At 41.7% G+C, this 23,319-nt stretch overlaps 1 pseudogene; it reads left to right on the forward strand.

Moving 5' to 3' along the window:
* The first annotated feature begins 961 nt into the window (after positions 1-961).
* LOC133053644 (chromodomain Y-like protein) lies at positions 962-2,596 on the forward strand (annotated as a pseudogene).
* The last annotated feature ends 20,723 nt before the right edge of the window (positions 2,597-23,319 follow it).

Consider the following 23,319-nt stretch of genomic DNA (forward strand, 5'->3'; position numbering starts at 1 on the left):
CATGGTCTCAACTGTGAGGTAAAACACAAAGGAGGTTCTGGCAGGAAAACAGGATGATAAATTTGTGAGGGTGCATGTTGAGAAGACCTTTGCACACGAGGCTCACACACCACTGGGCAAGCTCCACCCCTTCCTTCCTGGGAATACTAGTCAGCCACACTTGGTCATTTCCTTCCTGGGGTCATCCAGCACAACCTGAATCATGCATTTATCTGCCTCATCCACATCACCATGTTAAAACCTAAGCCTGGCTATTACACCTAGGGAGGTGACCATTAGTCCCCGAGTTGAAACAAGACAGTGCCAAGTGGAGCAAGAGCAAGTGGGTGTATTCAGTGCATTCTCACAGCTTGAGGACAGGGGTTTCAGACTGGAGACTAGGCAACTGAGGAGAGCTAGATGAAGACTGAGAAAAGGAGGTGGGATGGGAAAGGTTTCTCCTAAGTGGCCCAGAATTGAATGGTCTTCAGCGTGCATTAAGACCAGTTGTAGGAGGAAAGTGAAATCATTCTCATTTCCACAGCCTAGTTATCATGGAGGGATTTGAGGCAAGATAACTAAAAGTTGATAATAATGTAACGTGAGAGAGAATTGAATGAGAGGCTGAAAACCGGCTGTGAGGAGGAGACACACTCTCCTTGCCATGTGACCAATCTGTGTTGACTTAGAGCGATGAGGATGGCAGGTGAGATTGGTGGGCTCTTTAGGATCATAAAAAATGCCTCATTTCTCCCACCAAATCATCTGAGCTGCTCCCCATCCACCCTCAGAGTTTTCAGGAGGAGGCTTTGTGATGCCAAGGCTCGTGGAGGGCTGCCATTGGCTGGGAAAGTGACTGACGTCATAATCATAAGGGTGTGGCCCCCTGTGTTTAGGCATGCTCAGTGGCTCTGGAGCAGACCACTGGGAGTCTTCAAAATGAATAAGGTGGCCTCGGTGTCCCTGCCCCGCGCCACGCACCATGGCCTCTGAGGAGCTGTACGAGGTTGAAAGGATCCTTGGTAAGAGGCAGAACAAGGAAGGGAAGACAGAGTATTTGGTTTGGTGGAAAGGCTATGACAGGGAGGACGCCACCTGGGAGCCAGAGCAGCACCTGGTGAACTGCGAGGAGTGCATCCATGACTTCAACTGCTCCCACAGTGAGAAGCAGAAGGAGGGCACCTTCTCCAGAGCCAACTGGACCTCCCCGAACAATGGCCAGAAGCGGTCCTCCAGATCCACCAACAGCAGCTTCTCCAAGGCTGCCCCCAAGGCCGTAGTGGTGGGAAAGGAGCAGGAGGCCAAGAGCAGCCTGCTGGTTACCACCAGCCAGAAGTTCAGGAAGAGCCCCATGCCGGGCCTGGTCACCTGCAAGATCATGGACCTGGCCCAGTCTGACATCAGGATCCTCGGGCCCAGGAGTCCCATCAAGGGCAGCACCGCGGTGGACGGCTTTCAGGACGAGAGCCCCGAGGAGCCGGACGGTGTGGAGCAGAGGCCGGAGGACACAGCGGCCACGGAGGCCGCGGCCGAGAAGCCAGGTAGGGGCTCTTCTGGGCCCGGTGGTGGTGCGGGTGTGGATGGGGAGCTGGCCGCGGATACACCCGCTAGTGCAGCAGGTGTTGGCCCCGTATCGGTGGCCATGACCACGGGGCTGGCCGTGAACGGGAAAGGCACCTCCCCGTTCATGGACGCCCTGATGGCTAATGGGACGACCTCCCTGCAAACATCAGTCATGGGCGTGACAGCCAGGAAGAGGAAGTTCATTGAGGACAGGCGAGACCAGCCCTTTGAGAAGCTGCTGCGCTTGCACATGCGGCAAACTGAGAGCGCCTCCAGGTACCGGGACATCATGGTTCAGAAGCAGGACGGCTTCACCCACATCCTGCTGTCCACCAAGTCGTCCGAGAACAACTCGCTGAACCCGGAGGTCATGAAGGAGCTGCAGAGTGCGCTGAGCTCGGCCGGGGCCGACGGCAGCAAGCTGGTGCTTCTTAGCGCCGTGGGCAGCGTCTTCTGCTGCGGCCTGGACTTCGTTCACTTCATCCGGTGCCTGACAGACGACCGCAAGAGGGAGAGTGCCAGGATGGCAGAGGCCATCAGAAGCTTCGTGAACACCTTAATCCACTTCACGAAGCCTATTATCGTAGCCGTGAATGGCCCGGCCATTGGGCTAGGAGCATCCATCCTGCCTCTTTGTGATCTGGTCTGGGCCAATGAAAAGGCGTGGTTCCAGACGCCCTATACCACCTTTGGACAGAGTCCAGACGGCTGTTCCACGATCATGTTCCCCAAGATTATGGGAGGAGCGTCTGCCAACGAAATGCTGCTCTGCGGGCGCAAGCTAACGGCACAGGAGGCATGCGGCAAAGGGCTGGTCTCCAGGGTGTTCTGGACTGGGACTTTCACCCAAGATGTCATGGACCACATCAAGGAGCTCGCCTCTTGCAACCCCATCGTGCTGGAGAAATCCAAGTCCCTTGTGCGCTGCAACATGAGGTTGGAGCTGGAGCAGGCCAACGAGCGGGAGTGTGAGGTGCTGAAGAAGATCTGGGGCTCGGCGCAGGGCATGGACTCCATGCTCAAGTACCTGCAGAGGAAGATGGACGAGTTCTGATGGCCGGGCCGCCCAACCTCACCGGGCTGCACTGCGCCGGACCTCATGGCCTGAGCCAGGCTTGCCCAGAGCTCCCGCTGGGAAGCAGGACTTGACACACCAAAGCTATTTATTGCCAAGGAGTTTTTAAGTCCTGTAACTTTAAAATAAATAACTGCAGGACTCCTTTGTCCAAGTGTCATTATTTTATGCTTAACACACACACAAGTGTAAAAGTATAATGGTGAGCTCTGGGCTGCTCTTTGAGGCTCTAATTTTTGTATCTTCAGCTAGTAATGTCAAGGAAAAAAAAGTGTGTTTTCTTGGTTCAGGTGCCAGCAAAGCCTGAAAGAATGTTTGTTTTCCCTTTTTTTTTTTTCCCCTTCTGGAAACAAAGAGGTGTTAGCCAGCCTCGATATCCCCACCCCAAATCGAAATACAGAAAGATCTGAGATGTGCCCTTATCTCTAAGAGGTCCAAAGCCTCAGCGATCAAAAGTTCTAAATCAAATGGAAGACTTATCTTTTAGGATGAGTCCTTCTGGTTAAACACCACTGTTTAACCCACTGTTTAAGCACTGTCCACCCACTGTTGGGACATACCCCTGAAGGAAAATACACCTGGGATCCATGCTGTGATATCAGTTGATTGTTCCCTCTTTTTAAATGTTTGATTCTTGCCCAGTTACAGGAAGAAACCACTCTCTCTAGGGGAAAGCTTGTTTTGCAGTATTAGTGAATCACTGACTAGTTTCAGTATGCTATCTTAAGTTATCAGTTAACATTAGCAGGTTTATAATTAGTTTTTCTGTCCCTTTTGAAAAATAACTACATGAGTGCTTTTTGATGTTGGGTGAGAACTACTACTTTAAATCGAGTTTTGGTTTTCTATTTGCAGATATGATCGATGTATTACACCAAAAACAAAAAGTATCTTTATGCTTCTAAACTGTAATTTTTAGGTTCACTTAGAACATATTTTATTTAATTACTTAATATTCTATATTCACACTATTAAATGCAGAAACTCCTTTTTAAGAAAACTACCTTATTATATTGACATTTCATGTTCCTGGTCTCTGCTTTCATGTCTACACAATATACCAAGTACAGGATGCTGTCTGAGAGTGCCCTGTGTCAATAGACATCCACATTTCTGACAGGGGTGGGGACAATTCCAGAAGCCTGTCCCCTGGTAGGCTTCCGACCTTGCAATCATATGTAATATATTGAGAGTGAAATAAAATCAAAGCCTTACTGTTAGACAGTTTTTAAGTTTCTAAGAACTGACCACCTCACAGGTTCACGGAAAGCTTACAGAGTGTAAATCAGCCTTTACTTGCATTGGTTGGTGGAGGATTTTTCCATCTGTGGGATCTACTTTTTTTGTTCCATAGTTTGAACTATATATAAACTGTACAGTCTATAAAGATTTATAGAATAAATAATCAGCAGTGAAAACTGGTTAAATAAAACATATTTCTTAACACACACACAAACACACACAGACACACACACACAAGACTAAATGACTAAGGTGACTGGGAAGCCAAAAGTCTCCAGCACAATTAGGAAACAGCTGACTCCTTATCCAGGATGAAAAAATGAAGAACTCCTATCAACTGAGGTCCAAAAGAAGTGTCAAGCTGAGTGAACCCACCCACGCTCAACTTGCCCAATGACACCGCCCCATAAACACTCTCCCCTTTCCTTGTCTTGCACATGCCCCCTCTTGGTCATACTTCCTCTTCTGAAGCCATCAGTTCCAACCATAACTACCCTCTCCCCCAAACCAATGTCATTCTTTGCTCCTTCTCTTGTTTTCTCCAAGTCACCAGGGTACGTGTGAGGGTAAATAAGTGCATTCGATCAAAGCTGACCAAGAAAGCTTCTCAGAAACCTCCCACATCAGAGAATCTTAAGAAAATCAGAGGCTCAAAGCTCTGTAGCCAGCATTCCGTGGTGAATGAAGAGCTGAATCAGAACAAACTGGAAGAGGCCCCAGAGATCCTGGAGACCCCTGCCATTCCTGCTGGACAAATGCATAGCCAGTGACTTCAGAACATGGTTAGAGACCTCAGAATTCTTCAGGGTCTCACTGCTGAAAAGTGACCAACAGGAAAGACATTGACTCTTCTACCAACAGCATACATTAATAATGACATTTCAATAAAATCAACCTGATGTGAAGTTATCTGTGTCTGCTTTCTGCTTCAGGCGGAAAGGACAGAGAAAGGATAAGTTTGTGAAGAGAGAGGGAGATGGTTCCCGTGCAGTTGGAGAGGGGACTAGTAAGTCCAGTGAGCTAGAAAGTATGGGGCAGAACTGTGTCCAGACTGAGCCCCTAAGATGCACTTCCCATGGGAGAAGAGGGAGAGGATGTTGTTTTTCTGTATGTTAGTGCAGTGCTGGGAAGTTAGCTGGGGAGCTGTGTCATGGGGTGAGGGCAGCAATGCCGTTTGATAAAAAACATCAAATTAGTTGCCCCTAGGGCATCTACCTCATAGTAGTGTTTATTACACCTCAAGATATGATGTCAGCAACTGACAGAATTAAAAACTCAAACTTGCTTACTGAAAGATTGTCCATAGTAATGAAACAATGGTGATTTTTAGTATAGCGATTTCTCAAAAAGCTAAGAAGGAACAACACATGATCTAACACTTTCATTATTGGATATAAATTCAATCAAAAAGGCGCATGTGTCCCAAAGTTCCCTGAAGCACACCATTCACCAGTGTGGAATCAAACTAAATATTCTTTAGTTGAGAGACACATAATTGGATAAAGATGTGGTGTATGCGTTCAAAGGAGCACTGGTTTTTGTTCAGTCACTAAGTCATTTCCCACTCTTGGGGACCCTATGGATTCTACCTTCTTCAGCCTCCTCTGTCCATGGAATTTTCCAGGCAAGAATAGCCCAGTCAGTTGCCATTTACTTTTCCAAGGGATCTTCATTGCCTAGGTTTTGAGCTCTCATATCCTCCTTGAGAGGCAGATTCTTTCCCACTGAGCCACCAAGGAAGACCTATGGACTGTTACTCAGCCAAAGATTGAAATTAATACCATTTGCAGCAACATGGATGGTATATACTAAGTACAATAAGAAAGACAAATACTGTACCGTATCACTTGCAGAATCTTAAAACCCCACAAAGTGGAGAATATAATGAAAATAGAGGCTCACAGATATATAGAACATGGACTATTTACCAGCTAATGGGGGGAGGGGAAGGGGAAATACAGAGGTGGTGGAGTGTAAGGCACAAACTTAAGTGTAAGCTGAGTTCAAGGATGTATTTTACAACATGGGGAATGTTGCCAGTATTTTGTAATACATCTAATCGGAAAGCAAAATTTCCAGTTGTATAGTAAGAAAGAATAGGAAAGAAAAGGGGAGGTAGCAGGGAAGAAAGGAAGGAAAATAATGGCGGTTTTTGGAAGTCACAAAGGCATTATTGCTTAGGCCCTTTTAAGCTAAGGACTTTAGAATGGAGCAGTGGCCGTCCACAGATGGATCAGGGGGAGTGGCCCACAACCAGTGCAGGCAATGCTGGGGCGGGGGATGGGGGCATTTTCCACAAGGAGTTGTCTTACAAGAATAAAACCAAGTAAAACCTGGTTCTGTTTTTATTAACAGCTCCATACTCGGAAGTTTTGGCCACAGCAATCCAATATTCTAAAATAATGTCAGTAATTATGTTTCCTCTGCAAATTCAAATCCCGTTGGTTTAAGTTTTAAAAGTGTGTTGTCATTTATGTCAGATTTTAATATTTTATTTATTATTCACAAGGAAAAAATTTTAGTATATATATGCATATAAATACACATACACACATATGTGTGATAACAGTTTTAGTACTTATCTTTAAAACTTCTTTGTCTTCTATGAGGGAGTTAATTTAGAGAAGACCCTGTTAAACAGTTGCTATCACAAGCTGCCATGGATACCACTGCTCCATTCTACAGGGCATCATTAATGGGTTGGAAGCCCTTGAGACCACTTCCTGCATAACCTGCAGTCCCTGAGGGAATGTACTATTACACACCCCTTGTTCATGGCATTTATTCAAAATACACAGTGATACCACAATTATCAAGGTAAACACACACAGTGTGATTTTATTTACCGCTTAATCAGTGAAACAAAGTATTAACTGATGGGTACAAATATTTTAAGCTTGAAAAGTACAAAATCTTATATTGGAATGTTTTCTGTTGAATTTAAAAAATATATTTTAAAGTGAAATTCATGTTTAATTGTCAGTTACTTTCAAACTATGGAAAAAGTAAAACAAAACAAAAAGCAAAATAAACTTATGTTCTTTGGGGCTTAAATTGTAGTTTTGCAGATTTTTAAAAATTCCCTTTTAATTGTACAGTCTTAATTAGATATGGAATGATATATAGGTTTTATACTATGTTTGTTTTCTGGACATTTTATTTCAGTAGTTTATTACTGTGACTAGAACGATTTTCTACTGAGTGAGTATTAAAACTTATTCCTCTCCCTTGTGTGGTACACACTGTTTGCAACACTGTTGGGAGACATTTTACTGCCTAAAATATTTTATAATTCAGCTCTAGTTTCTACTTTTCAAAATAATTCAGCTCTACTGTTTAGGCATTTTCTTTCACTTTGTCTAGGCTGAGAATTTTCTCATGTATTTCTGGTATCTTCAGAATTTCTGTCAGGAATGTGTCTCTGTTGCTGATTAGTTGCTCAGTTGTCTCCAATTTGTTGCCACCCGATGAACTGTTAGCCCACCAGTCTCCTCTGGCCTTGGGGATTCCCCAGGCAAGAATACTGAAGTAGATTGCTATGTTCTCCTACGAGGGATCTTTCTGACCCAAAGATGGAATTCGTGTCTGGTCTGCTATGGCTCCTGTATTGCAGGCAGATTCTTTACCATAAAGCCAAAAGTTATCTTGGATACATGACACAAACTATAAATTTGAAGATTCTTAATCTGTGAAAAGGAAAGATTGAGAAGACCAAACATTTATATTTACCAGCTAATAATATGAAAAATCCTTCATTTCAATTTGCCTTCATTTATTTTGTAATTTATTTTTTTCATTGAAGGATAATTGCTGTCTGGAATTTTCTTATTTTGTGGCAAACTTCAATATGTCAATCTTTCATAACTCACAGTTTCTCTGCATTATCATCTTACCCTATGTATACAATTCCTTTCAACCTTTCTAACAAACCAGATATCTGCTCAAAATAAATTCCCAAATTTTGTGTTCTTATGAGAATACCTATTTCTCTATTTTTGAAGGATAATATTCTTGGACATAGAGGTCAGGTCAGTAAATTAGAGAGAGAGAGATGTCGTTCCTGTACCATGCATTTTTCAAGTTAAACTGTATAATGAATTGATTTGTAATTTCTTCATAGTTTGCATAACCATAACCACTTCTGGAATATTTTCATCACTCCAATGAAAAACACTGCCCAGCTGGCAGACATTTACCACTTCATCTGTACCTTGGCCTCTGCTTCTCTCTTGTCTGTCTTTAGAGAACTACCTAGTCTGGGACATATTCATTCACATGTACTGATTAATGCAGTGTGCAGGATTTTGTTCCTGGCTTCTTTTAATTATCATAATCATTTCAGAACTATAGCATGTTATAGCATGTATGAGAACAATGTACATTTGATGGCCAAATAATATTTCATTGCATGCTTTATTTATTGCATCACCTGTTGATGGACAATTCAGTCATTTCAGCTTTTTTTCCCCCTGTTTTTTGTTTAGTTCTTTTAAGCTTTCATTTTAATATAATATTTTACATATTTAAATCTAATGTTATTTTTCTGCCTCTATTTCAGTTATCATATGCTTTTTACCTTTCATTTGGTAAATATGGGCTATCATACTGACTGATCTGCATATATTGAAGAATGCTAGCGTCCCTGGAATAAACCCAACATGATCATTGTGTATGTGTTTTTGATGTGTTGTTGAGTTCTGCCTGCTAAAATTTTGTTGAGGGTTTTGTCCTCTATGTTCATCAGAGATATTGGTTGCTATTGTCTTTGTCTGATTTTGGCATCAGGGTAAGGTTGGCCTTGGAGAATTAGTTTGGAATTGTTCTTTCCTCTGCAATGTCTTGAAAGAGTTTCCAACGGATTAGCATTATTTCATCTCTAAATGATTGATAGAACTCCCCTGTGAAGTTATCTGCCCCTAGGCTTTTGACTTTTGGGAAATTTTTCATCACAGCTATGATTTAGAGTGTCTAATTGGCTTCTTTGTAATTTCTGTTTCTTCCTAGTTCAGTCAGAAGATTGAGCTTTTCTAACATCTCTTGTTATGGGGGGCTCCAAAATCACTGCCGATAGTAATTGCAGCCACAAAATCAAGACGCTTGCTCCTTGGAAGGAAAGTTATGAGCAACCCAGATAGCATATTAAAAAGCAGAGACATGACTTTGCCAAGAAAGGTCCGTCTGGTCAAGGCTATGGCTTTCCCCAGTGGCCATGTATGGATGTGAGCTTTGGACTGTGAAGAAAGATGAGCGCGACAAAATGGATGCTTTTGAACTATGGTGTTTTGAGAAGACTCTGGAGAGAACCTTGACTGCAGAGGGATCCAACCAGTCTCTCCTAAAGGAGATCAGTTTTCATTGGAAGGACTGATGCTGAAGCGGAAACTCCAATACTTTGGCCTCCTCATGAGAAGAGTTGACTCATTGGAAAAGACCCTGATACGGGGAGCGATTGGGGACAGGAGGAGAAGAGGATGACAGAAGATGAGATGGCTGGGTGGCATTGCTGACTCGATGGGCATGAGTCTGAGTAAATTCCAGGAGTTGGTGATGGACGGGGAGGCCTGGCGTACTGCGATTCATGGGATCGCAAAGAGTCGGACACGACTGAGCGACTGAACTGAACTGAGCTGAGCATCTCTCCATTCCCTCCAGGGTATCCTCTTTATTGCCGTGGAGTTGTTCATATTTGTCTCTTGTAATTCTTTGTATTTCTGCACTGTCTGTTGTAACCTCTCCTTTTTCATTTCTAATTTGCTGGTTTTATTCTTCTCTGTTTTCATCTTGGTGACTCTAGCTAAAGGTTTGTGAAGTGTGCTTATCTTCTCAAAACACGAAATTTTATTAATCTTTACAATTGTTTCTTTTATATCTTTTACTTTTATTCTGCCCACATCTTTATGATTTATTTCCTTTTTCTAAGCTAGTTCTTCTTATTATTATTTTCTCTTTGTTGTTGTTGTTCTTGTGCTTTCTCCTGTAGTTTTAGGTGTCAAGTTAGATTGTCTATGCAACACCTTTTTGTTTGTTTCTTGAGGGAGGCTTGGGTTGCTATAAATGTCCCTCTTAAAGACGCTTTTGGTGGATACCATATATTATGAGATGTTTTATTACATTGTCATTTGTTTCAAGGACATTTTCACTTCCCTTTTGATGTCTTCAGTAACCTGTTGCTTATTTAGACATGTGTTTTTTAATCTCTATACATTTGTGTTCCTTACAATGTTTTTCTTGTAATTGATATCCAGTTTCATAGTAATGTGGTCAGAGAAGATGCTTGATAGGATTTCAGTTTTCTGAAATTTACCGAGGTTTGACTTATGGCCAAGGTGTGGTCTATCCTGGAGAATGCTCCATGTGCACTTGAGAAGAGGGTGCATTCTTCTGCGTTTGGAAGAAACGTCCTGAAGGTACCAATGAGATACATCTCATCTAATGTATCATTTAAGACACACATTTAAGATGATCTGCCCATTCATCTGAGTGGGGTTTTATAGTCTGCTACTATGATTGTGTTAGTACCAGTTCCTCTTTTTATGTCTGTTAGTGTTTGTCTCATGTATTGAGGTGCTACTCTGTTGGGTGCACAATTATTTACAATTGTTATGTCTTTGTCTATGATTGATCCCTTGATCATGATGTAGTGTCCTCCTTTATCTTTTGCAATCTTCTTTAGTTTCAGGTCTATTTTGCCTGATGCAAGGATTACTACTCCAGCTTTCTTTGGCTTCCCATTTGAATGGAATATCTTTCTCCATCCTCTCACTTTTAGACTGAATGTGTCTTTATGTCTGAAGTGTGTTTCTTGTAGACAGTACTTATATGGGTCTTGTTTTGTATCCATTCAGTTAGTCTCTGTCTTTTGGTCAGAACATTTAATCACTTTATGTTTAAGGTAATTATTGAGATATATATATATATATATATATATATTCATATATATTCATATATGAGTACATATATATATGAATATATATGTACACATATATATATGAATATATATGTATTCTAACTGTCATTTTCTTAACTGGAGTTGATTTTCCTTCTTTTGTATGTCTTGACTATATCAGTCCCTTTAACATTTGTTGTAAAGCTGCTTTAGTGGCACTGACTTTTCTTAACTCTTGCTTGTCTGAACAGCTTTTGATTTTTCCATCAATTATGAATGAGATGCTTGCTGTGTACAGTAATCTTGGTGGTAGATTTTCTTCCCCTTTTGGTACTTTAAATATATTCTGCCAATCCCCTCAGGCCTGCAGAGTTTCTGCTGAAAGAATAGCTGTTAAGCATATGGGGTTTCCCTTGTAAGTTACTTGTTGCTTCTCCCTGGCTGTTTTTGAAATATTCTTTCTTGGTGTTTCAGTTCAGTTCAATTCAGTCACTCAGTCGTGTCCAACTCTTTGTGACCCCATGAATCATAGCACCTCAGGGCTCCCTATCCATCACCACCTCCCGGAGTTTACTCAAACTCATGTCCATCGAGTCGGTGATGCCATCCAGTCATGTCATCTTCTGTCATCCCCTTCTCCTCCTGCCCCTGGTCCCTCCCAGCATCAGGGTCTTTCCCAATGAGTCAACACTTCACATGAGGTGGCCAAAGTACTGGAGTTTCAGCTTCAGCATCAGTCCTTCAATGAAAGCCCAGGACTGATCTCCTTTGGGATGGACTGCTTGGATTTTCTTGCAGTCCAAGAGACTCTCAAAAGTCTTCTCCAACACCGCAGTCCAAAAGGCTCAGTTCTTCGGTGCTCAGCTTTCTTCACAGTTCAACTCTCACATCCATACATGACTACTGGGAAAAAAACCATAGTCTTGACCATATTGACCTTTGTTGGCAAAGTAATGTCTCTGCTTTTTAATATGCTCTCTTGGTTGGTCATAACGTTCCTTCCAAGGATTAACTGTCTTTAATTTCAGGGCTGCAATCAACATCTGCAGAGATTTCAGAGATTCCAAAAAAAAAGTCAGCCACTGTTTCCCCATCTATTTCCCATGGAGTGATGGGACCAGATGCCATGATCTTAGTGTTCTGAATGTTGAGCTTTAAGCCAACTTTTTCACTCTCCTCTTACAATTTCATCATGAGGCCTGTTAGTTCCTCTTCACTTTCTGCCACAAGGGTGGTGTCATCTGCATATCTGAGGTTATTGTTATTTCTCCCAGCAATCTTGATTCCAGCTTGTGTGTCTTCCAGCCCAGCGTTTCTCATAATGCACTCTGCATATATGTCAAATAAACAGGGTGACAATACACAGCCTTGACGTACTGCTTTTCTTATTTGGAACCGGCCTGTTGTTCCATGTCCACTTCTAACTTTTGCTTCCTCACCTGCATACAAGTTTCTAAAGGTGTTTAGTCTTTGTTAACTTGGTCAGTATGTGACTTGCCATATGTCCCCTGAAGTTATTCTGTAAGGTGCTCTTTGTGCCTTTTGGACCTGATTGATTATTTCCTTTTCCTTTTAAGTGAGATGTTGAACTATAATCTCTTCAAAAATTTCTCATATCACATTTTCTTCTCTTCTTCTTCTGGGACCCCTATACTTTCATTCTTAGTGCATTTGATTTTGTTCCTGAAATCTCTGAGATTATCCTCCAATCTTTTCCTACCTTTTATGTTATATTCCTCTTGAGCAATTATATCCAACAATTTTTCTTCCAGCTCAACAATTTGTTCTTCTGCTTCCACTATTCCATTATGGATCCCTTTTAGAGTATTTTTAATTTCAGTAATTGTGTTGTTTGTCCCTTTATTTTTATTTTTTCATCTGTCTAGTATTGTTCATTGATTCTTGCTTTTTCTCAATTTTCTTTTCAGTGGTTTTGGTCATGCTTACTATTGCTATTCTGAATTCTTCTGCAGGTGATTTTCCTATTTCCTCTTCATTTATGTGAACTTCTGTGTTTCTAGTTTCTTACTCAATGTATCTCTCTGCATTTTCATTATTTTTATTATCGTTTACATACTGTGTTTGAGATCTCCTTTTTTCAAACTTAAAGTTTGATTTTTTTTTTTTTTTTCCTTTTGGGTTCTACCCTCCTAAGGTTTGTCCAGTCGTTGTTGTATGGTTCGTATAGGGTGAGATTTGCGGTGAGCTTTTGTTTATTTGTTTTTCTTCTGAAGGCCATGGCTGAGTGAGGTGGTAATCCTATAGGCTGATGATTGAATTTCTGTTTTTCCTTTGTTTTGTTGATGAGATGTCCAACACAGGACGCTTCTGAGGACTGGGTGATGCTAGGTATATTCAAAGATTTCCTTTGTGTAAATTATCAGTATTTGATACTCCCTTGGCTTAGTTCTCTGGTAGTCTAGGACCTTGTAGTCAGTGGCCTCATTCCAAAGGCTCAGGGCTGAACCTCTGGTGAGGAATGAAGATTTCACAACTGGTTTGTTATGGCGTTAATTGAGATGATAGGAAATATGCAAGCATCAGAAACCAAAGATAAATTCCAGACAAATAGCAGGTAAAGTCAGGCTAATAATAATGAAAATAATGGAATATACCCGTATACATATACACAGACACCCATACCAAAATGAAAACAGTCCAACGAAAGCAAATAATGTTGATTGAGCCAGTGAAGAATGTAAATTAAATATTGCATTTACCAGTAAAATGCAAAATTAACTATAGCACAAAATGGAAACCCAAGTAAAGTAATGTACTAATTAGGAAATAAAACAATGAAAACAAAATGACAAATATATGGAGAGGAGCCCAAGGAAAGAAAACAAAAGAAAGAATAGACAGAGGCCGATGAAGAAGATTTATATACATCAAAGATAAGCTGCAAGGGGAAAAGAAGAGTAGGAGAGGCAAACCAAGGGATTCATGTAGAAAAATATAATAGCTTCCTACCCACTCCCTCCCTCTGGGCTGTCTCAGAGTACCACCTAGGGTGTCCTGAGGCCTGGACCAAAATCACACTGGTCATTTAGTCTATATATGCATGATAATGGATACATTTCAGTGTTCTTCTCTCAAATCATCCTATTCTTGCCTTGTCCCGCTCAGTCCAGATGTCTGTTTTTTTACCTCTGTGTCTTTTTTGATACCTTGCATGTAGGATTTTCAGTACTGTCTTTTTAAAAGCCATATACATGAGTTAGTCTTAAAATGTGTCTCTCTCTTTCTGAGTTAACACGGTAGAAGAGGCTCCATGGTCATTCACCTCCTGCGAGTTGAGTCACATGCATACTCTTTTGGAGCTCAGTGATACATCTAGATTGTGTATAGACACCACAGATTCCATTTCCATTTATCTGCATCTCTGTGCAGGTAATATTATGTGAAGATGTGGAATCCTGTGGAAACTCATGGCACCCGTTTTCCTTCATTAAATTGGAAATTCTCATTCCTTTTGATATCTAGCACTGTGCCCAGACACTTTCACATATGAGATACCATTATTTTAATTTCCCTTTTTACAGTCCCTGCACAGATTCTTCCCACATGAAATATGGAACCTCTGTAATTCATTCAGGAAATGGTGCAGATCATCTTCCCTCAATTTGGCCAACGTCATCATTTCACATGAAATGTCAAAGCACACATTTCTCTTGCATGAAATACGGTATGTTTGGTGTGCCATATTTCTCATCTAGATGTGCATGCTTCCAACGGAGATATGGACTCCTCTGTATCTCACATGCTTATATCTGCAATTGACTTTTCTACATGCAATGTGGAATTCTCGGTATTGCACATATTCTCTTTCATTCACCTGATAAGGAATTTGTGATCAGGGAAAAGGGTACTTTTGCTCATTTCTCACATGGAAACCAGGTGACAGAATATGTAAGAGGACATATGGCATATACATATTTCAGATATAAACGTTTGAGTGCAACCTAGATGCATAAAATATGCAATTGTCTATATTTCAAATGGGGACATCTTACCACAGATAGTTTTCTATGAAATACAGAATCCTTACATTACGTACAGGCAATCTAGACACTGGGTTTTCTCCGTATGACAAGCCAGGTGCTATGTGTCCCATATGAATAGCTGGGGGTAGATCTTCCTACATGAAATGTGGAATTCGCTGTATTCCACTTACGAAAATGTGAGTCTGGGTTTGATTTCTGAGATATGCAATGCTTTATAGTCTACACTTGAAAATATTGGTTCCGTCATTCTACATTAAATGCATAACGAGGCAGAATACCCTAAAATGTCATTGGAAAACCTAGGCATAGCTTTTCCTGCATGCAATATGGTGTTCAACATACACGGGAAACAAATTGAGAATTCTTTCTGTTACCTTTATGAATTTCTGTGTACACACTCTCTCTCACGATATATGGAACCCCTGTATGTCAGCTTTGAAAATATGGGCATTTGTTTGTCCTCAATTCAATATGAGGTTCTCTATCAGTGCAGTGCAGTTCCATCACTCAGTCCTGTCCAATTCTTTGAGAACCCATGAACTGCCACATGCCAGGCCTCCCTGTCCATCATCAACTTCCAGAGTTCACTCATGTCCACTGAGTCAGAGATTCTGTCCAACCATCTCACCCTCTGTCGCCCCCTTTTTCCTCCTGCCTTCAATGTTTCCCAGCATCAGGGACTTTTCCCATGAGTCAGTTTTTCACTGCAAGTGGCCAAATTAGTGGACTTTCAGCTTCAGCCTGAGTCCTTCCAAACGATCATTAGGACTGATTTCCTTTAGTATGGACCACTTGGATCTCCTCACTGTCCCAGGGACTCTCAACAGTCTTCTCCAACAGAACAGTTCAAAAGCATCAACTTTCTTCCATGCTCACCTTCCTTTCAAGTCAACTCTCACATCTGCACATGACTCCCGGGGACACAATAGCTTTGGCGAGATGGACATTTCGTGGAAATGTATTGCCCCTGCTCTTTCACTCTCTGTCTAGGTTGCTCATAACTTCTCTGCCGAGGAACCAGCGTCTTTTAATATCCTGGCGGCAGCCACCAACTACACTGAATTTTGCAGTCCCTCAAAGGATAGTCTGCCACTGTTACCACTGCTTCCCCATCCATTTGCCATGAAGTCATGGGGAAAGCTCAGATTCTCAATGTGTCCCCTATGAAAGCATTAGCAAGGGTTTCTAGGCAGAGATTTTCCAATGTGAAGTATGGAATTCTCTGTGTTTCATATTTGGAAATCATAGAACTGTTTGTCCTAACAAATATGGAATGATGTGTATATTACTGTTGAGAATATGAGGGTATATTTTTTCTGCATGCGATTTGAAATTCTGGATATTTCATACGAGAAAATCCGTATGATGGTTTTCTGAAGAAAATATGTAATATGCAAGAATAGCCATAGAGACCAGTGGAAATAGATTTTCCTATATGTTATTTTCATGTCTCATGTATAGAAAAATCAACGCAGATAATCCTATGGAAAGTATTGAATTGCTTTTTACTCTGGATTCCATGCATGATGCCAGCGCCAATTTTCTCATGCCACATAGGTATCATCTACATTTCACATTTGAACTCTGGCCACTCATTTTCTATGTGAGCAGAAAATACTCTATAGGTCACATATAAACATCTCTGCTCACATTTTCACACATGAAGCATTGGATCTTCCGTACAACACATAAGAAATTCTACCCCCACTGAGATCTCAGTTTCACATCATTCAGATATGAAAGGCTGTGCAATGATTTTATCCATAGACATCTGAAAACTATGTAGCTCACTCAGGAAAATAGGGTGCCGAGTTTACTCAATGAAGTAGCGAATTCTTAGCACTTTACCTATGAACAATTTGGTGCTGACTTGACGTCAAGGTACTCTGAGTTTTATTTTGTGCTACAGAAATCTAGAGGCCGATCTACTTCCAGGTAATGTGAAATTCCTTATACATCCAATGTGAAAATTTGGGCGGGGATTCCCTTACCTGAAACTCGGAATTTGCCACATTTCATATATGACCATTTGCTACTGGTTGCCCTAAGGCACAGAGAAACAATATGGAACAGGAATTATCTCTATTATATGAGGGAAAATCTGGGCACCATTGCTTCTTCATGAAATATGGAAGTATATGTCATTCTCTTACATATATCAAGACAGATATTTTTCCGCCTGAAAGTATGGAATTCTCTGTATCTCCTGTATCTGGGTGAAAATGTTCTCTCAGGCAAGGTATAACCTCTACATTTCACGGGTAAAAAGCCAACGGGGATATTTCTGGAAGAAACACGGTAATCTCTGCATTGAATAAGAACCAGTGGTCCTTCAGCTACTGAAAGAGTTGTGTTCCCTGTTTGCTTTTTGTTGTTGTTGTTGTTGTTTGTCTGTATGACTTGAACGAGTATGTCTGTATATGAGTGTTCTAGTGAGGCCCGTGTTTGTGTGTGTTTCTGTATGGGAGGGTGGTGGTCTCTGGCGCACCATAGACAAGGAAATGAAGGCAAGAGGAAATGAGACATGCAGCAAACAGAGAAGGAATCAGGAGGTGTGCAGAGAAGGGGGAGTCTAACTGAGACTTTGGCACAGTGCCCCTGTCCAGGATAAAAAGGAGGAAAGGAAGGCTACTAACAACTCAGGATAGTGGGTCCACTAATCTGGAATGACATTGAGAGAATGAACATGGTCAAAATAGCAGGTGTGCTGTTGCCTGTGTTTTTACCTGGAAGCAGGGATAGGTGCTTGAGGCATTGGCAGCTGTAAATCACGAGTTGTGGGGCTTTGAGATTAGATTTAGCTTCACTCTGCTGTATGTGGGTTTCTTCATTCCATTTCTTCTGAAAATCCTCACAAGTAACTCACTTTAACAGCAAGTTCACTTCAGTTCAGCTCGACCACTCAGGGGTGATCACCTCTTTGTGATCCCATGTACCGCATCATGGCAGGGCTCCCTGTCCATCAGCAACTGCCAGAGTTCACCCAAACCATGTTCACTGAGTCAGTGATACCATCCAACCACCTCATCCTCTGCCGTCTCCTTCTCCTCCTACCGTCAATCTTTCCCAGCATCAAGGTCTTATCAAATGAGTCAGCTCACCTCTCAGATGGCCAAAGTATTGGACTTTCAGCATCAACATCAGTCCTTCCAATGAACACCCAGGACTGATCTTCTTTAGGATGGACTGACTGGACCTCCTTGCAGTCCAAGGCACTCCAAGAGTCTTCTCCAAGACCATAGTTCAAAAGCATCAATTTTTCGGCACTCAGCTTTCTTCACAGTCCAACTCTCACATCCATACATGACCACTGGAAAAGCCGTAGCCTTGACCAGACGGACCTTTGTTGGCAAAGTAATGTCTCTGCTTTTTAATATGCTATCTAGGTTGATCATAACTTAAGCAGTAAGCATCTTTTAATTTCATGGCTGCAATCACCATCTGCAGTGATTTTGGAGCCCCAAAGAACAAAGACCGATGCTGTTTCCACTGTCTCCCATCTATTTCCCATGAGGTGATGGGACCCCATGATCTTAGTTTTCTGAATGTTAAGCTTTAAGCCAAAATTTTCACTCTCCTCTTTCACTTTCATCAAGAGGTTTTTTAGTTCCTCTTCACTCTCTGCCATAAGGGTGGTGTCATCTGCATATCTGAGGTTATAGATATTTCCCCCAGCAATCTTGATTCCATCTTGTGCTTCTTCCAGCCCAGCATTTCTCATGATGTACTCTGCATATAAGTGTGATAAGCAGTGTGACAATATACAGCCTTCATGTACTCCTTTTCCTATTTGGAACCAGTCTGTTGTTCCATGTCTAGTTCTCACTATTGCAAGTAGGTTGGGGCTTTTAAACATGGACCCTTTTGTGGGTCATGAGCTGGCCTATGGAAATGGAGGACATGATAGGGTAGGACCCAGAATTTTGAAAAGGCCAAGGTTCTTTGAAATGCAGAGTCTGGGAGGAGGAAGCCCAGAAAGTAAGCTGCTGCACTGGAGACTCGTTTCACACATGTGAGAAAGATACAGGGGAACATCCTGGACTGGTATTGCCTAGCATCAGCCCATCAGCTAGGACCCTTCCTCACAGAGTTTGGCACACGCTGGGACCGTGTGAGACAAATGCCCTCCTAAAATATTTGTTGTAGTTAACTTCTGGAGGTTTCTTATGCACATCATGGACTGATTTTTTTTTTCTTTCCTCCTTGATGATCCAAGGTGCCAGAAATCAGTTTTACTCGGTCTACATTACTTGCCTAGCATTCAGGTATAAAATATGAAATATATATATTTTTTCATTAATTTTTATTAGTTGGAGGCTAATTAAATTATAATGTTGTAGTGTTTTATGTCATACATTGACATGAGTCAGCCATGGGTTTACATGTATTCCCCATCCCAATCCCACCTCCCACTTCCCTCTTCACCTGATCCCTCTGGGTCTTGCCAGTGCACCAGACCCGATCACTTGTCTCATGCATCCAACCTGGGCTGGTGATCTGTTTCACCCTAGATAATATACATGTTTCAATGCTGTTCTCTCAAAACATCCCACCCTCGCCTTCTCCCACAGAGTCCAAAAATTCTGATCTGTACATCTGTGTCTCTTTTTCTATTTTGCATATATGGTTATTGTTACCATCTTTCTAAACTCCATATATATATGTATTAATATACTGTATTGGTCTTTATCCTTCTGGCTTACTTCACTCTGTATAATGGGCCCCAGTTTCATCCATCTGATTAGAACTGATTCAAATGAATTCTTTTTAATGGCTGAGTAATATTCCATGGTGTATATTACTATTCCATGGTATACACAGCTTCCTTATCCATCCGTCTGCTGATGGGCATCTAGGTTGCTTCCATGTCCTGGCTATTATAAACTGTGCTGGGATGAACATTGGGGTGCACGTGTCACTTTCAGATCTGGTTTCCTCGGTGTATATGCCTAGAAGTGAGATTGCTGGGTCATATGGCAGTTTGTATGGAAATACCGAAAACCTCGAACAGCCAAAGCAATCTTGAGAAAGAAAAATGGAACTGGAGGAATCAACCTGCCTGACTTCATACTACACTACAAAACCACAGTCAACAAGACAGTATGGTACTGGCACGAAGACAGAAATATAGATCTATGGAACAGAATAGAAAGCCAAATAGAAAGATAAATCCATGAACCTATGGACACCTTATCTTCGACAAAGGAGGAAAAAATATACAATGGAAAAAAGACAACCTCTTTAACAAGTGGTGCTGGGAAAACTGGTCAACCACTTGTTAAACAATGAAACTAGAACACATTCTAACACTATACAGAAAAATAAACTCAAAATGGATTAAAGATCTAAATGTAAGACCAGAAACTATAAAACTCCTAGAGGGGAACATACGCAAAACACGCTCCGACATAAATCACAGCAAGATCCTCTATGACCCACTAGCCAGTGTATTGGAAATAAAAGCAAAAATGAACAAATTGGACCTAATGAAACTTAAAAGCTTTTGCACAACAAAGGAAACTATTAGCAAGGTGAAAAGACAGCCCTCAGATTGGGAGAAAATAATAGCAAACAAAGCAACAGACAAAGGATTCATCTCAAAAATATGCAAGCAACTCCTGCAGCTCAATTCCAGAAAAATAAGTGACCCAATCAAAAAATGGGCCAAAGAATTAAACAGACATTTCCCCAAAGAAGACATACAGATGGCTAACAAACACATGAAAAGATGTTCAACATCACTCATTATCAGAGAAAATGCAAATCAAAACCACAATGAGGTACCATTACACGCCAGTCAGGATGGCTGCTATCCAAAAGTCTACAAGCAATAAATGCTGGAGAGGGTGTGGAGAAAAGGGAACCCTCTTACACTGTTGGTGGGAGTGCAAACTAGTACAGCCACTATGGAGAACAGTATGGAGATTTCTTTAAAAAAAAAAAAAAACTGGAAATAGAAATATATATTATTTTCTTTGTTTGATTTAATTAATGTGTTTTAATTCCAGGTTACTTTACTTTACAATTTTGTCATGTTTGTGTTTTTTGGGTGTTGTTGTTGTCTTGCCATACATTGATATGAGCCCGCCCTGGGTGTGTACGTGTGTCCCAGCCCCCCCTGAACCCAATCGCACTTCCTCCCTCACCCCATTCCTCTGCACTTTCCCAGTAAACCAGCTTTGAATGCCCTGCTTCATGTAATGAATTTGCACTGGTCATCTATTCAACATATAGTAATAAACATGTTAAATTGCAATTTCCTCATATTGTCCCACCTTCAGCTTCTCTCTCATAGTCCAAAAGACTATTTAACATCTGTGTCTCTTTTGTTCTCTTGCATAAGGACTCATTCTTACCGCATTCCATATATACATGCTAATATACTATATGGTCACTTCTGCTTCTGGTTTACTTCAATCTGTATAACAGGCTCCAATTTCATCCACCTCATGAGAACTGACTCAAATATGTTATTATTTTTTTTTTTATATAGCTGAGTAACAATTCATTGTTTATATTTACTACCACTTTCTTATCCATTTGCAAACTGATGGACATCTAGAGTGCTTCCACTTCCTAAATAGTGTAAACATTTTCCCACTGAACATTGGAGTACACATCTCTCTTTCAAATCTGTTCTCCCTAGTGTGTATGCCCAGATGTGGGGTTGCTGGGTTATATGGTAGTCCTATTACAAGTGTTTTAAGGAATCTGCACACTGTTCTCCATAGTGGCCAAAGTAGCTTGCAGTCCCACCAAGAGTATAAGAGGATCCCTTTTTCTGCACGCTTTCCCCAGAATTTATTACTTGTAGATTTTTTGATGTCAGGCATTCTGACCAGTGTTAAATATCACCACATTGTGGCTTTGGTTTATATTTCTCTGCTCATGAGTAGTGTTGAGCATCTCCTCATGTGTTTGTCAGCCATCTATATTTCTTCTTTGGGGAAATGTCTGTTTAGTTTGGCCATTTGAAAAAAAAAATAAATTGGTCATTTAGTTTTCTGGTGTTGAGCTGCATGAACTGCTTGCTCATTTTGGAGATTAATTATTTGTCCGTTGCTTCATTTGTTATTGTTTTCTTTTATTCACAAGGGTGCCTTTTCACCTTCCTTATAGTTTCTCTTGTGAGCGAAAGCTTTTTAAGTTTCACAGAACAAGATAGTGGAGTAATAGGTGAACATGGAATGTATCTCTCTCCATGGATACGTCAGGAAAACCTTCAGACACAGATATGCATGAAGAACACCAGCTGAGAATGGACAGGAGGAGCTGACCAGAGGACAAGAATATGTAGAATCATGTAAAGTTATCAGGATGAAGGAACTAGGAGGAAAACCAGGAGTGTTAGTAGGACATGACCTGCTCAAGGTGGATGGGGGAACTGAAGCAAGGGTCCAATCCCCACATCAGGGTAATTGTCTGAATCAGAGAGGAAACATTTAAGACTGCCACTGAAACCAGCTGTACTGTGGCAGCCTAAACAGAATGAGAATCAGACAGTCCTTGCCACAGCCATACACACCCTGGACAACAAAATGGGTCCCCTGGACCCATGCCTGGGACCTGGAGTTTGGGGACTGTGAAGGAATCACAGGATGAGGGCCTATATTGACTGTGGAGAGACAAAGAGAGGGGATGTAAGGGAGGAGCCTGTGGTGGGAAATGCTTGTGCAGGAAAGCCTGGCAACCATGGAAGCAAGGCGAATACTGCTGAGTCACGTGTAGGAGGTGAAGGCATCACTATAGATTCTCTCTCCCCACACAGCCACATTGGCAACTGAACAATAGAGAGGCTGGCCCATCAAGAGCCTGACACACTAAACTACAGATAGGACCCCACCCAGGGTGTCCTTTTATGTGTCTGATGCACAGATCTACTGAATAGTATCCCAGGCAGAAGGTCCCTGTATGTGCCTAGCCACATGGAGCGACAGAGAAGGAACCCAGGCAAGGGAGCCCTCCACTTGCCTGAGTGGGCAGAATCCCAGAAAATGACTGGTCAAAGAGGCCGTCTGATCGCCAGCTACAAGAGGCTCAAAGAAAGACTTGATAGGGCCATAAATCCTGTGGTGGAAGCAGTCCGTGTCCCTGCAACACTTGGAACCACCAGAGTGTCCTCAAGCCAATCAGCTATGCCACCTTCATTCTCAATACTCACTAGGACAAAGCTGCCACGGGCAACACATATCTTGCGTCTATGCACTCAGGATCATTCGGGCAGTTTCCCACTCTTTTAGGCCCAGTAGACTGTGCCCTGTCAGGCTTTTTCTGTCAGATGGGGGAGTGGTCTCCAGGCAAGAATACTGGAGCATATTTATCAATAATGGTTGCCATACCTTTCTAGAGCACTATATTTCCTTCTGCCCTAACTGATAACTCCCCCCTGAGTATCTGGTGCTGCCAGGTTCCCTGGGACTCAAGCAGCTGCACCACCTCCACACCTAGCCCTAATGGGACAAACACAAGTCCTTCAGGTCAGCCCCAGAAGCAAACCCTAATGGCCAACCCGCATGCTGAGTTGGAAATAAAATCACAATTGAAACCCATGGCAAGAGGCTATGGAAGAA

Source organism: Dama dama, chromosome Y, assembly GCF_033118175.1.
Source record: "Dama dama isolate Ldn47 chromosome Y, ASM3311817v1, whole genome shotgun sequence".
Taxonomy (NCBI): domain Eukaryota; kingdom Metazoa; phylum Chordata; class Mammalia; order Artiodactyla; family Cervidae; genus Dama; species Dama dama.